The sequence below is a fragment of the Loxodonta africana genome, chromosome 25, assembly GCF_030014295.1.
Source record: "Loxodonta africana isolate mLoxAfr1 chromosome 25, mLoxAfr1.hap2, whole genome shotgun sequence".
Classification (NCBI taxonomy): domain Eukaryota; kingdom Metazoa; phylum Chordata; class Mammalia; order Proboscidea; family Elephantidae; genus Loxodonta; species Loxodonta africana.
Genome location: NC_087366.1, coordinates 22,915,711 through 22,926,126, shown reverse-complemented (window position 1 = coordinate 22,926,126; position 10,416 = coordinate 22,915,711). Strand labels below are relative to the sequence as shown.

The following is a 10,416-nucleotide window of genomic DNA, read 5'->3' as shown; positions in this document are numbered from 1 at the left end:
TTAAGCCCATTGTTACAGCCACTTTGTCAATCCAACTTGTTGAGGGTCTTCCTCTTTTTCGCTGGTCCTCTACTTTATCAAGCAGGTCCATTACTAGTGGTTCAATATTGGGCAAATTACTTAACTGTTCAGAATCAGTTTCTTCTTCTTCTTTTTTTAAATGAGTATAGTAATAGGGTTGTTGTATGAATTCAGTAAAATGATATATACAAAACACACATTCTACCGCTTTATATAGAAAGGTTGGGGAGAATATAAATAACTTTCCTTATGTTGTTTTTCTTGCTACCATTTGCACCAGTGGGATACCCATATTTCCTGTTCTTCCCTCCAGTGACGCTCCTTACAGACACAATGCACATTTTACGTGTGTGTAGAATTGTTTGTACATCCACTTATCTCCTATTCAGGCACAGCTCCAGACCCTACAATGAGGTAGCAGTTACTGTCTCCCGCTTTTATTGACACTATCTACTCAACAAACATCGAACACCTGCAATATCCCAAGTACTGTGCTAGGCGCTCAAGATACTTAAAGAGAATTAATCTCTGGGCAGGTAACTATGGGAGTTCAGAAGGCGGAGAAAAGTGATGGGTGGAGAGCTAGCGTGTAGTGAGCACCTAGTGGAAGGTGGCATTATTTGCAGAAGAGATTATCATTTAAGCTAAGTCTTGACAGATGATAGTATTCACCACGCGGAGACTGGGGAAAGAGGATAGATATTAGAAGATGCGGTGATCACAGAGGGTCTCTCAAAGCACGGTTATGTTAATACCAACACCTAACGGGAGATTTAACACCGTTTTAATCTCTTTGGAGTTTTAAGCCATCGGAGTGCAAACTAAACAGAATTGGAAGGCTCGCGAATAAAACGGCCACAGTAACAGCAGTGGGCAACTGCAGCAGCCGCAGAATTGCCATTTTTCTTAAACCGACTGTGGTAAATATTTATTCGGACAATTGATGAAACATCGTAAACTTCCAGAAGCTGCCGTTTACAGATTTCGAGCTCATCCTTATCAACCCCCAGGCCTGTTTTCTCGGCCAGGGGTGAAATGCGCAGCCAGAAGGCCCAATTAGCTTCAGAGCAAAGAGAAAGGGAGGAGGTCTCCGCTGCGGATATACTTTAGCTCCTCCCGAGTCCTGAAAGGTTCAAACTGGGCCACACCAAACATGGCGTTCCTGAAGTTCCTTTCCTCGTTTTATCTCGTCTCACCTTTTGGCCACACTCAACATGGCCCTAACTGAAGGTTGCATTCCTGTGGTGCCGTCTCGGGGTACTTCTCGCGAGGTTTGCCGGGGCCCTGACTGCTCCCGCCCTGCCTCGCGCCGCCGCCACTGCCACCGCCGCCGGCGCCGCTCCTCCTCCGTGTCAGTTGTTGGGCTGTAATGGCGACTGGGCCGCCGCTGCCGAAGTGACTCCCGGGCGGGGAAGCGGGGCAAGACCTGCGCCAAAGGAGACTGCAGAGGGCCGCAGCTCAGGAGGTGGCTTGCTGTGGGGGAGGGGAGGCAGCCTTTCCGCCTCTCCTTCCTTCCCTACAGACCGGCGGATCCCGGGAGCCAGTGCAAGGCGGGCGCCCGGTGTGTCCCCGGAGCGCGGAGGCCAGGCCCGGCAGCCCTGGGGCCGGTCGGGGCGGCGTCACTGCACCCTCCGCCAGGCCCCGCGGGATGTACCGTGGGAGCCGAGGGCGGAGGCGACACACTCAGGTGAGCCGCAGGAGGACCTGGCCGAGACCGCGGACGCTCTCTGAGCGTCCGCTGCCTCTGTCCGCGGTCCCAGCTCTTCAGTGGCGAGAGAGGCGGGGCGCGGGGAGCCCTGGCCCATCCTGGCGTCCCCCCCGGGGGCCTCCCTGGGTCCTGAGGTTTTGCGGGGAGGGCTGTCCTGAGACCTGGGTTTCAGGTCCCACCGGTGACCGCCGAAGACGGGATTACCTTCCTTACCTGCCAGTGTTCTCCACCTCCCCACCCCTCCCATCTGCAAAAGATGTACCTGTCGTTTTTGGTCACTGGAGAAGTGTCTCTTCGTCTGGCCATCAAGCATATTTTGGGAAATTCCGGGGAACTGGCTTCAGCTGCAGGGATGACCAGTTTCTGTTCCTTTTCGGTGGTGATAACATTCTCGAGTATAGGGAGAAACTTTTGATCTTCTGCTCCTGTCTAGCAGCTGCTGAATGTAGTCTGCCGGTTTTTTCACAGATAATCTAGGCGGAGATTTAAAAAGCTTTACGCTTTTAAAGTTGTCGGTATTTTTCCCTGTCGTCCTTTTAAATGCAGCCCAGCATGCCCAATGATATTTAGCTAATGTCACAGATATCGGCTGAAATTTGTCTAGGTTTTTAGTTTTCAGGTAGGAAGTTGCACATAGGCATAGATTTTTCTGTGTATTTAGTGTAGTAGCAAATCCTTCATATTGGAAAAAGCATTTGTCAGCAATAGTGATCAATACCCATGTACTCCACTTGATTTTTTGTTTTGTTTTGGTGGTGATCTTTGTTTTGAATTTGGAGAAGTCGTTAATAATTATGTTGCCATGTTAACAACACCTCCTTCCCTGTGTTTTAAGGGTTTTAAAGGAAGGGCTACCTTAGCAGACCTAGTAACAACCTGAAAAGTTTTGTGGAAGCAATGGTAAAATACTGAAAGCTGTGCTGCATTTTAAAATTTTTTCATTTTAAAATACTGTTTTTAAACAAAACAATGTGCTGCTTATAACATGGGATTGTGACTTTGGGAGGTCAGGTGCTAGGCCTATGCTAGAGATTGCTTCAAACCCGTGGGCATATAATAATTGGTTTGGTGTACTAAATTGAGGAACTCCACTCAGTGTAATAAAATAAATCTGAACCATTGAACTGTCATTGCATTAAATTTAAGATACTCTAATCAGCAAGTACACTTCAAGCTAGAATACATTGTTTGTGCTGATAAATACATGTGTATCTTGTCTTTTCATAGTCAAAAGCAGGACTTCCTGTTTGTGCTTGTAATAATGGTGCATTTATAATATATAAACAATCTCAAACATATGTGAAAGAATTTCTCTGATTCTCTTTGAGATATATTTGTGTGTAATATTATATAAGGTTAATACATGAACAACCAACCTCCTGTGGGGTAATCAACTTAGTTTTTGAACTTTCTACCATATCATGGACAGAAGAATGGAGATGAAGTACCAGCATAGCTAGTTTTGTTATTTGTTAAATTGCCATGAGTTTTAGTGGGAGCAAGAAAGGAACCATTGTGTAAAATAACTGGCATAGTTTTTGGTGTTCTTCCACATACATTATTTTATTTAGTCTTCACAGGAATCTTGTGAGGTAGGTATGGCAAATAGCCTCATTTTGCAGCTGTGGAAACTGACACACAAGGAAGTTCATGTATTTATATGAATTCTGCTCTTATTTCTGTAAAATAATCTAGAATTAGGTTTATTTTAGTTTAAATATTAATATGGATCTTCCTGGCATTTACTATTTCAAAATCTAAAAAATATTCTATTTTCATTTCTCTTTACATGGCACTTGCTCTGTATTGTTGGTTCTTTAAAAAATTAGTATTTTCATAGCATTTTGTTCATTATTAACAAATCATGAATTATTATAATGGATTATTTTACATGTACCTTTGGTTTGAGCAAGGTTCCTAAGAAATTGTGATTAATTTTTTGTCTTTCATTTTGTTTATCTATTCATAGTTGTGTTGTCTTTGGTTCTTCAAATAATTTGTACTCTTGATTACGTAAAACAAATATCCAGGTCACACGATGATTAGCATAAGTGAAAGTTAGTAATGTCTTGATGATTTTATTATAGACACGACTGATGATTTCTACGGTTGTGATTGTAGAATTCATCTACAATTGTGATTGTTATTTTTGCAAAGTGGGGCAAGTAGTAAAATAATTTTCTTTATTAACTTTCCCTCATGTCATATAATTTTTAGTGTCACAGATAGTCCAAAAAAAAAAAAATTGCCAAGTGATTGCAAGTTTTTTTCTGCCTTGATTTTTGTTTGTTTATCGTTATCACAAGTGTAATTTTACACTTACCTGCACGTATCTTGGGTTTTTATTTGCTTTCCTCATTTAGTCTGTAAGTTCCATGGTGGCAGAGATCGTTTATTGACTGTTGGTGCCTCCAGTGCCCGTGACATACATAGTAAGGTATTCAATAAATATTGGCTGAATAAGATGACTAAAGAATGGCCGTAGTGTAATAGTTAAAGAGCAAAACAAAAAACTGGTTCACAGTTCTGGGCACATCTCAACTCCTATGAATATATTCCAATGGTATGTTCAGGTTTGTCAGGTAGCAGGGCAGTGACAACCTGGGATTAAAAAGTTACTGAGAATAAGCCACAGGTGGATCATGAAAACTTTCTTGATGACTTAATGATTTGCCTAGGTGTTCTGGCAATAACCCCCCCCCCCAAAAAAAAAAAAACTTGTTGCCTTTGAGCTGATTCTGACTCATAGCAGCCCTAAAGGATAGAGTAGAACTGCCACATAGGGTTTCCAAGGAGTGCCCGGTGTATTGGAACTGCCGACCTTTTGGTTGCAGCCATAGCTCTTAACCACTGTGCCACTAGGGTTTCCAGGTACTCTGGCACTAGTCATGCAATTTAAAGAAAACAGAAGTTTTAAGACTCTGACCTGTTATGCTACCTGTTGCTGTCAAGTCAATTCTGACTCGTGGCCACCCTATAGGACCGAGTAGAACTGCTCCGTAGGGTTTCCAAGGCTGTAAATCTTTACAGAAGCAGACTCCCACATCTTTCTACCCCAGAACAGCTGGTGGGTTCGAACCACTGACCTTTTGGTTAGCAGCCAAGTGCTTAACCACTGCACCACCAGGGCTCCTATCCTGTTACACTAGTTCTGTAATTATAGGCTTGTGATAACTTTAAGTCATTTCTCAATCACAGCATTGGATGTTAAACCTTAAAGGCCAGCTAGTCCAATCCCCGTGTTTCATAGATAAAAAAAACGGAATCATATAGGGAGGCTATCTCATCATGAAACCAAAAAACCAAACCTGTTGCTGTCGAGTTGATTCCTATAGTGACCCTATAGGACAGAACAGAATTGCCCCATAGAGTTTCCAGGGAGTGCCTTGTGGATTTGAACTGCTGACCTTTTGGTTAGTAGCCATAGCACTTAACCACTATGCCACCAGGGTTTCCATCTCATCATAGTTGGTTTCATAACTGGAAGAAGACTCTACGACATAACTGCTAAATCTATATTTAATGTGTCAGATTGTAGCAAATTAGAGTTGACTTTACCTTTGGATAATTGTGATCAACCTAGGGGTCTATTTTATATCAATATTAATTAAAAACTTAAAATGGACCTCTGTTTTCATGAGTAAAAAATATTTGTTAACTTAAAAATGAATCTCAATGCTCTCATCTATTACTGGGACTGTAAATTGGTACAGCTGGAACAATCTTATGGAAGGAAATTTGACAGTACCCATCAAAATTAAAAGTTCACACTCTAATAGAGTAATTTCATCTTTAGGAGTTTATCTTACAGAAATTTTAACACAATACAAGAATGTTCGTTGTATCATTATAAATAAATATAACATTTATGAATAACTAAAAATGTCCATTTGTGGGGGAATAATTAAAATTATAGCATGAAGTTGTTAGCAGGTTGAGGTATATCTATTTTTTATAAGAAATACCTGAGCTTATCCCTGACAGCACGGGCCATGCAGCAGACTTTCTGGGTTCAAATTCTGGCTGCCCCACTTACTATCTGTGCCCATTAGCAAGTTACTTAACCTCCTCTATAAAGTGGATATAATTATAGTTTTTACCTTACAGAGCTGTTGTGACAATTAAATGAATTGATTTTTAAGCTTTAAGAACTAAGCTTTAAGAACTATGGTTAGTACCACATAAATGTTTGCTATTATTACCATGTATGTACTAACATAGTATAATATTCATAATTTAATGTTGAGTAAAAAATAAATTGCAATACACCGGGGAGTATGATTCAATTTTGTAAAAACAACAGCAGAAAAAATAGGGAAAGAAATATGGTTTTGTTTATGATTTTGTATGTGCATCTAGAAAAAGGTCTGGAAAGATTGATACTAAATTGTGAGCAGTGGTTATCCATGGGGGAGTGTATATCTTTCCTTTGTCACTTTAGACACTTGAGTCATGTTTATTGTAAGTTCCACTTACATAATTTTTAAAACTTTTGTCTAAAAAAATATTGAAGTAGAATTTTTCTTCTATCATATAGTGATATAAATGTATTTTCGAATATAGTTGTTTTCCACAAATCTGCAGATTTCATCTATAGGATATCACATGAATAGGTCCTATTTCAAAACTTTTGTTGTTGGAAAGTTGAAGTTAATCTTTGTAAATCCCTAATATATGTATTATTTTTCTTCTAGCTTTGTGACCTTAGGTCTCAGTTTCTTAGTTTATGAAGTAAGGACATAGGGTAGATCAATGTTTCTTAAACATACTGGTTTCCAAATGGTGCGGTAAGGTACCTTGGAGCACCATAGTGAACTCACAGGGGCACTGTGGAATGTTTTTAAATTTTAGAGGGAAACACAGTAATATTAGACATGTGGGATATCTGTGGGACATGTGACATCTGTGGGACTGCTCAAACTACTCGTTTGAGGTTGTGCATATGAGATCATGCTGCATTCCTTTCTATGACATTATGTCTTTGAAAAAGTAGGTTCTGGGGCATTGCTGTGATAAAAAGCAAATACTGTACAAAAATCAACATGGAACAGTAATGAAGGTGTTGGTGTGCAAAATGATTATGAGGTTCAAGAAGTTGTGTAGTCTGGTAGGTGTATGCAGTCCATTAAGAAGTAATTGTGGCTATTTAATAATAAAAATACAATTTTTTCCCCATTTATATGTAGTTTTTCGAACTGCCACTAAGTATAGGACATAAATACTTATTAGGTTATATGGACCTAACTGTTTAACAAATGAAACTGTTAGTTATTGTTTTGGCCTAGGGGTGCCATGAAAAAATTACTTGGGACCTAGGGTGTTGTGAACTGAGAAAGTTGGGAACCTCTGTCTTAAATGCTTTAGGCCAGGACCCACGGTAAGAAATATATTTTTTGTGGAGACACGATATACATATATGTGTATATACCTATATGTAAAATGAAACAAAAGTTTCATTAAAAATACTTTTACTACTTTCATTGCAACCTGATATTTTCAGTTCGATTCTACTGTTTCATTTCAAAATGTTAGTTCCAACCCAACAGGTTATTTTTTTTTCTTTGACCTACTGATTGGTCACAACTACACATTTGAAAAACAGGAGGCTAGATGACCCAAGTTTTTTTTTTTTCCTTTCAATTTTTAAAAAAATTTTTATTGTGCTTTAAGTGAACGTTTAGAAATCAAGTCAGTCTCTCATACAAAAATTTATATATACCTTGCTATGTACACCTTGCTATATACTCCTTGTTGCTCTCCCCCTAATGAGTCAACACATTCCTTCCCTCCACTCTCTTTTCGTGTCCATTCGGCCAGCTTCTGACCCCCTCTACTTCTCATCTCCCCTCCAGACAGGAGATGCCAACATAGTCTCATGTGTCTACTTGATCCAAGAAGGTCACTCTTCACCAGTATCATTTTCTGTCCCATAGTGCAGTCCAATCCCTGTCTGAAGAGTTGGCTTGGGGAATGGTTTCTGTACTGGATTAACAGAAGGTCTGGGGACCATGACTCCAGGGTCCTATTCTCAGTTTTTTACAACAATTTGGCGTCTGCATCCCACTGCTCTCCTGCTCCCTCAGGGGTTCTCTGTTGTGTTCCCTGTCAGGGCAGTCATCGGTTGTAGCTGGGCACCATCTTGTTCTTCTGGTCTCAGGCTGATGTAGTCTCTGGTTTATGTGGCCCTTTCTGTTTCTTGGGCTCATAATTACCTTGTATCTTTGGTGTTCTTCATTCTCCTTTGCCCCAGATGGATTGAGACCAATTGATGCATCTTAGATGGCCGCTTGCTAGCATTTAAGATCCCAGATGCCACTCTCCAAAGTGGGATATGCAGCGTGTTTTCTTAATAGATTTTATTATGCCAGTTGACTTAGATGTCCCCTGAAACCATGGGATGACCAAAGTTTTAATAAGCTTTGTTTCTCTATTACTTATAGTTAGAATACACTTTATACAATAGATACACATCTCTGAAACGTGTAGATGCTGCATTTTTGTGAGATGAGTAGTTTTAAATGCTATAGAGAAATAGCTATGGAAAGGAAATCTTTTTGCAAACAAATACATTATTGCAAACAAAAATCTGATTTATCTTTGATGAATTTGGATTCTGGTGATTTTTTAAAAGTTGTTGTTAGGTGCTGTCAAATCAGTTCTGACTCTTAGCGACCCTTGAGTCGCTATGGCCCTGCACTGTCCTCAGAATCTTTGCTCTGTTTGAGCCCATTCTTACAGCCACTGTGCCAGTCTACCTCGTTGAGGATCTTCGGTCTTTTTTGTTGACCTCCTGTTTTACCAAGCATGATCTTCTCCAGGGACTGGGCCCCCTGATAACATGTCCAAAGTAAGTGAGACGAAGTCTTGCCATCCTTGCTTCTAAGGAGCATTCTGGCTGTACTGACAGATTTTTCATTCTTCTGGGAGTCCATGGTAATATTTAGTTTTCTTTGCCAACACCGTAATTCAAAGGCATCAATTCTTCTTTGGTCTTCCTTACTTGTTGTCTACTTTTTGTATGCATATGAGGCAGTTGAAAGTACTGTGTCTTGGGTCAGGCACACCTTAGTCCTCAGAGTGACATCTTTGCTTTTTTAAACACTATAAAGAGGTCTTTTGCAGCAGATTTGCCCAATGTATTAAGTCATTTGATTTCTTGGCTGTTAGTTAGCCACTTAAAATTTGTTGTTGTTGTTATTAAATGGACTTGGAGAAGCTGTTTCTGGAATTGTGGCATCTCTACCTATTATGCCTATTATTTTTTACTTTTTTTTTTTTGTTATTGAGAATATCCACAGCAAAACATACACCAATTCAACTGTTTTTACATGTACAACTCAGTGTAATTGATTATTCTTCCAGTTGTGCAGCTATTCTCACCCACCTTTTCTGAATTGTTCCTCCTCCGTTAACATAAAGCCACTGCCCCCTAAGGTTCCTATCTGATCTTTCAAGGTGCTGTTGTCAGCTTGATCCCATATGGGTAGTTCTTAAAAGAGCATAGTGCTCAAGACAGATATTTGTTACTAGTTAAGCTAAACTATTATCTGATTTTAAGAAGATTTCAGGGGATATTTTTGGTTTAAGGTTTAAAGATAGGCATTTCTAAAACTTTTCGGTGTCAGGTTACTTTGTATTCTTGAATTATTGAGGACTCAGAAGAGCTTTTGTTCATGAGGGCTGTATCTGTTGATATTGACCATATTAGAAATTTTAAACATACTTACTAATTTTTTTTTTTACTAATTAATTCTACCACCCTTCTGTCAGTTTGTCGTACTGTGGTGGCCTGCATGTTGCTCTGATGCTGAAAGCTATGCCATTGGTATTTTAAATACCAGCAGGGTCACCCTTGGTGGACAGGTTTCAGTGGAGCTTCCAGACTAAGGCAGACTAGGAAGAAAGGTCTGATGATCTTTTTGTAAAAATTAGCCAATGAAAACTGTATGGAACACAGCAGAACATTGTCTAACTTTCTTGCTTTGGACACATCATCAGGAGGGATTAATCGTTAGAGGGGAACATTGTGTTGGGTGAAGTAGAGGGCCAGTGAGGGCATGGGTTGGTATGATAGCCCTATTAGTGGACTTGAACACACTGGTGATTGTGAGGATGACGGAGGACCAGGCAGTGTTTTACTCTGTTGTGCATAAGGTCACCATGAGTCAGAGAACTCAACTGCGGCTAATAACATTTAAAAAATAATAATGAATTTATTACATGCTAATATAAATGTTTTTACTATATTTTCCAAAACAAAAAATATGTATGGTATGAAGAATGGCATTGTTTTACATTTCAAATCTTTTAAATATCTGCCTTGATAAAAGATATCTGGATTCTTACAGCTGCTTCTGCATTTAATCTGTTGTGATATCGTATGTCATGTAGCCTTTGGAAAACCTCACTATAGGCTCACAAGAGAATGAGAGTGAAAAAGATAAACAATGTTTTAATATTATTATGGAAATAGTTTTGACGTCAAAGACCCCTCCGAATAGGTCTCAGAGACCTGCAGAGATCCCTGGGCCACACTTTGAGAACTGGTGGTATAGATTATAAATTCAGAGCTGAAAAGGACCTTAGACGTTGTCTTAGGCTGGGTTCTATACTATAGTAAAACCAGTAAAGCATATAAATATATGTGTATGTGTTTATATCCAGGAAATGGCTCGCTTGGTTTTAGA

At 39.7% G+C, this 10,416-nt stretch overlaps 1 protein-coding gene across 3 annotated transcripts in view; it reads left to right on the top strand.

Annotated features, from left to right (window-relative positions):
- The first annotated feature begins 1,594 nt into the window (after positions 1-1,594).
- CEP350 (centrosomal protein 350) overlaps positions 1,595-10,416 on the top strand; it is a 197,690-nt gene continuing 188,868 nt past the window's right edge. For all 3 annotated transcript variants that reach the window (XM_064276564.1, XM_064276565.1, XM_010590972.3), the window contains exon 1: positions 1,595-1,708. The gene's annotated coding sequence lies outside the window, so the exon portion shown is untranslated. The remainder of the gene's footprint in view (positions 1,709-10,416) is intronic.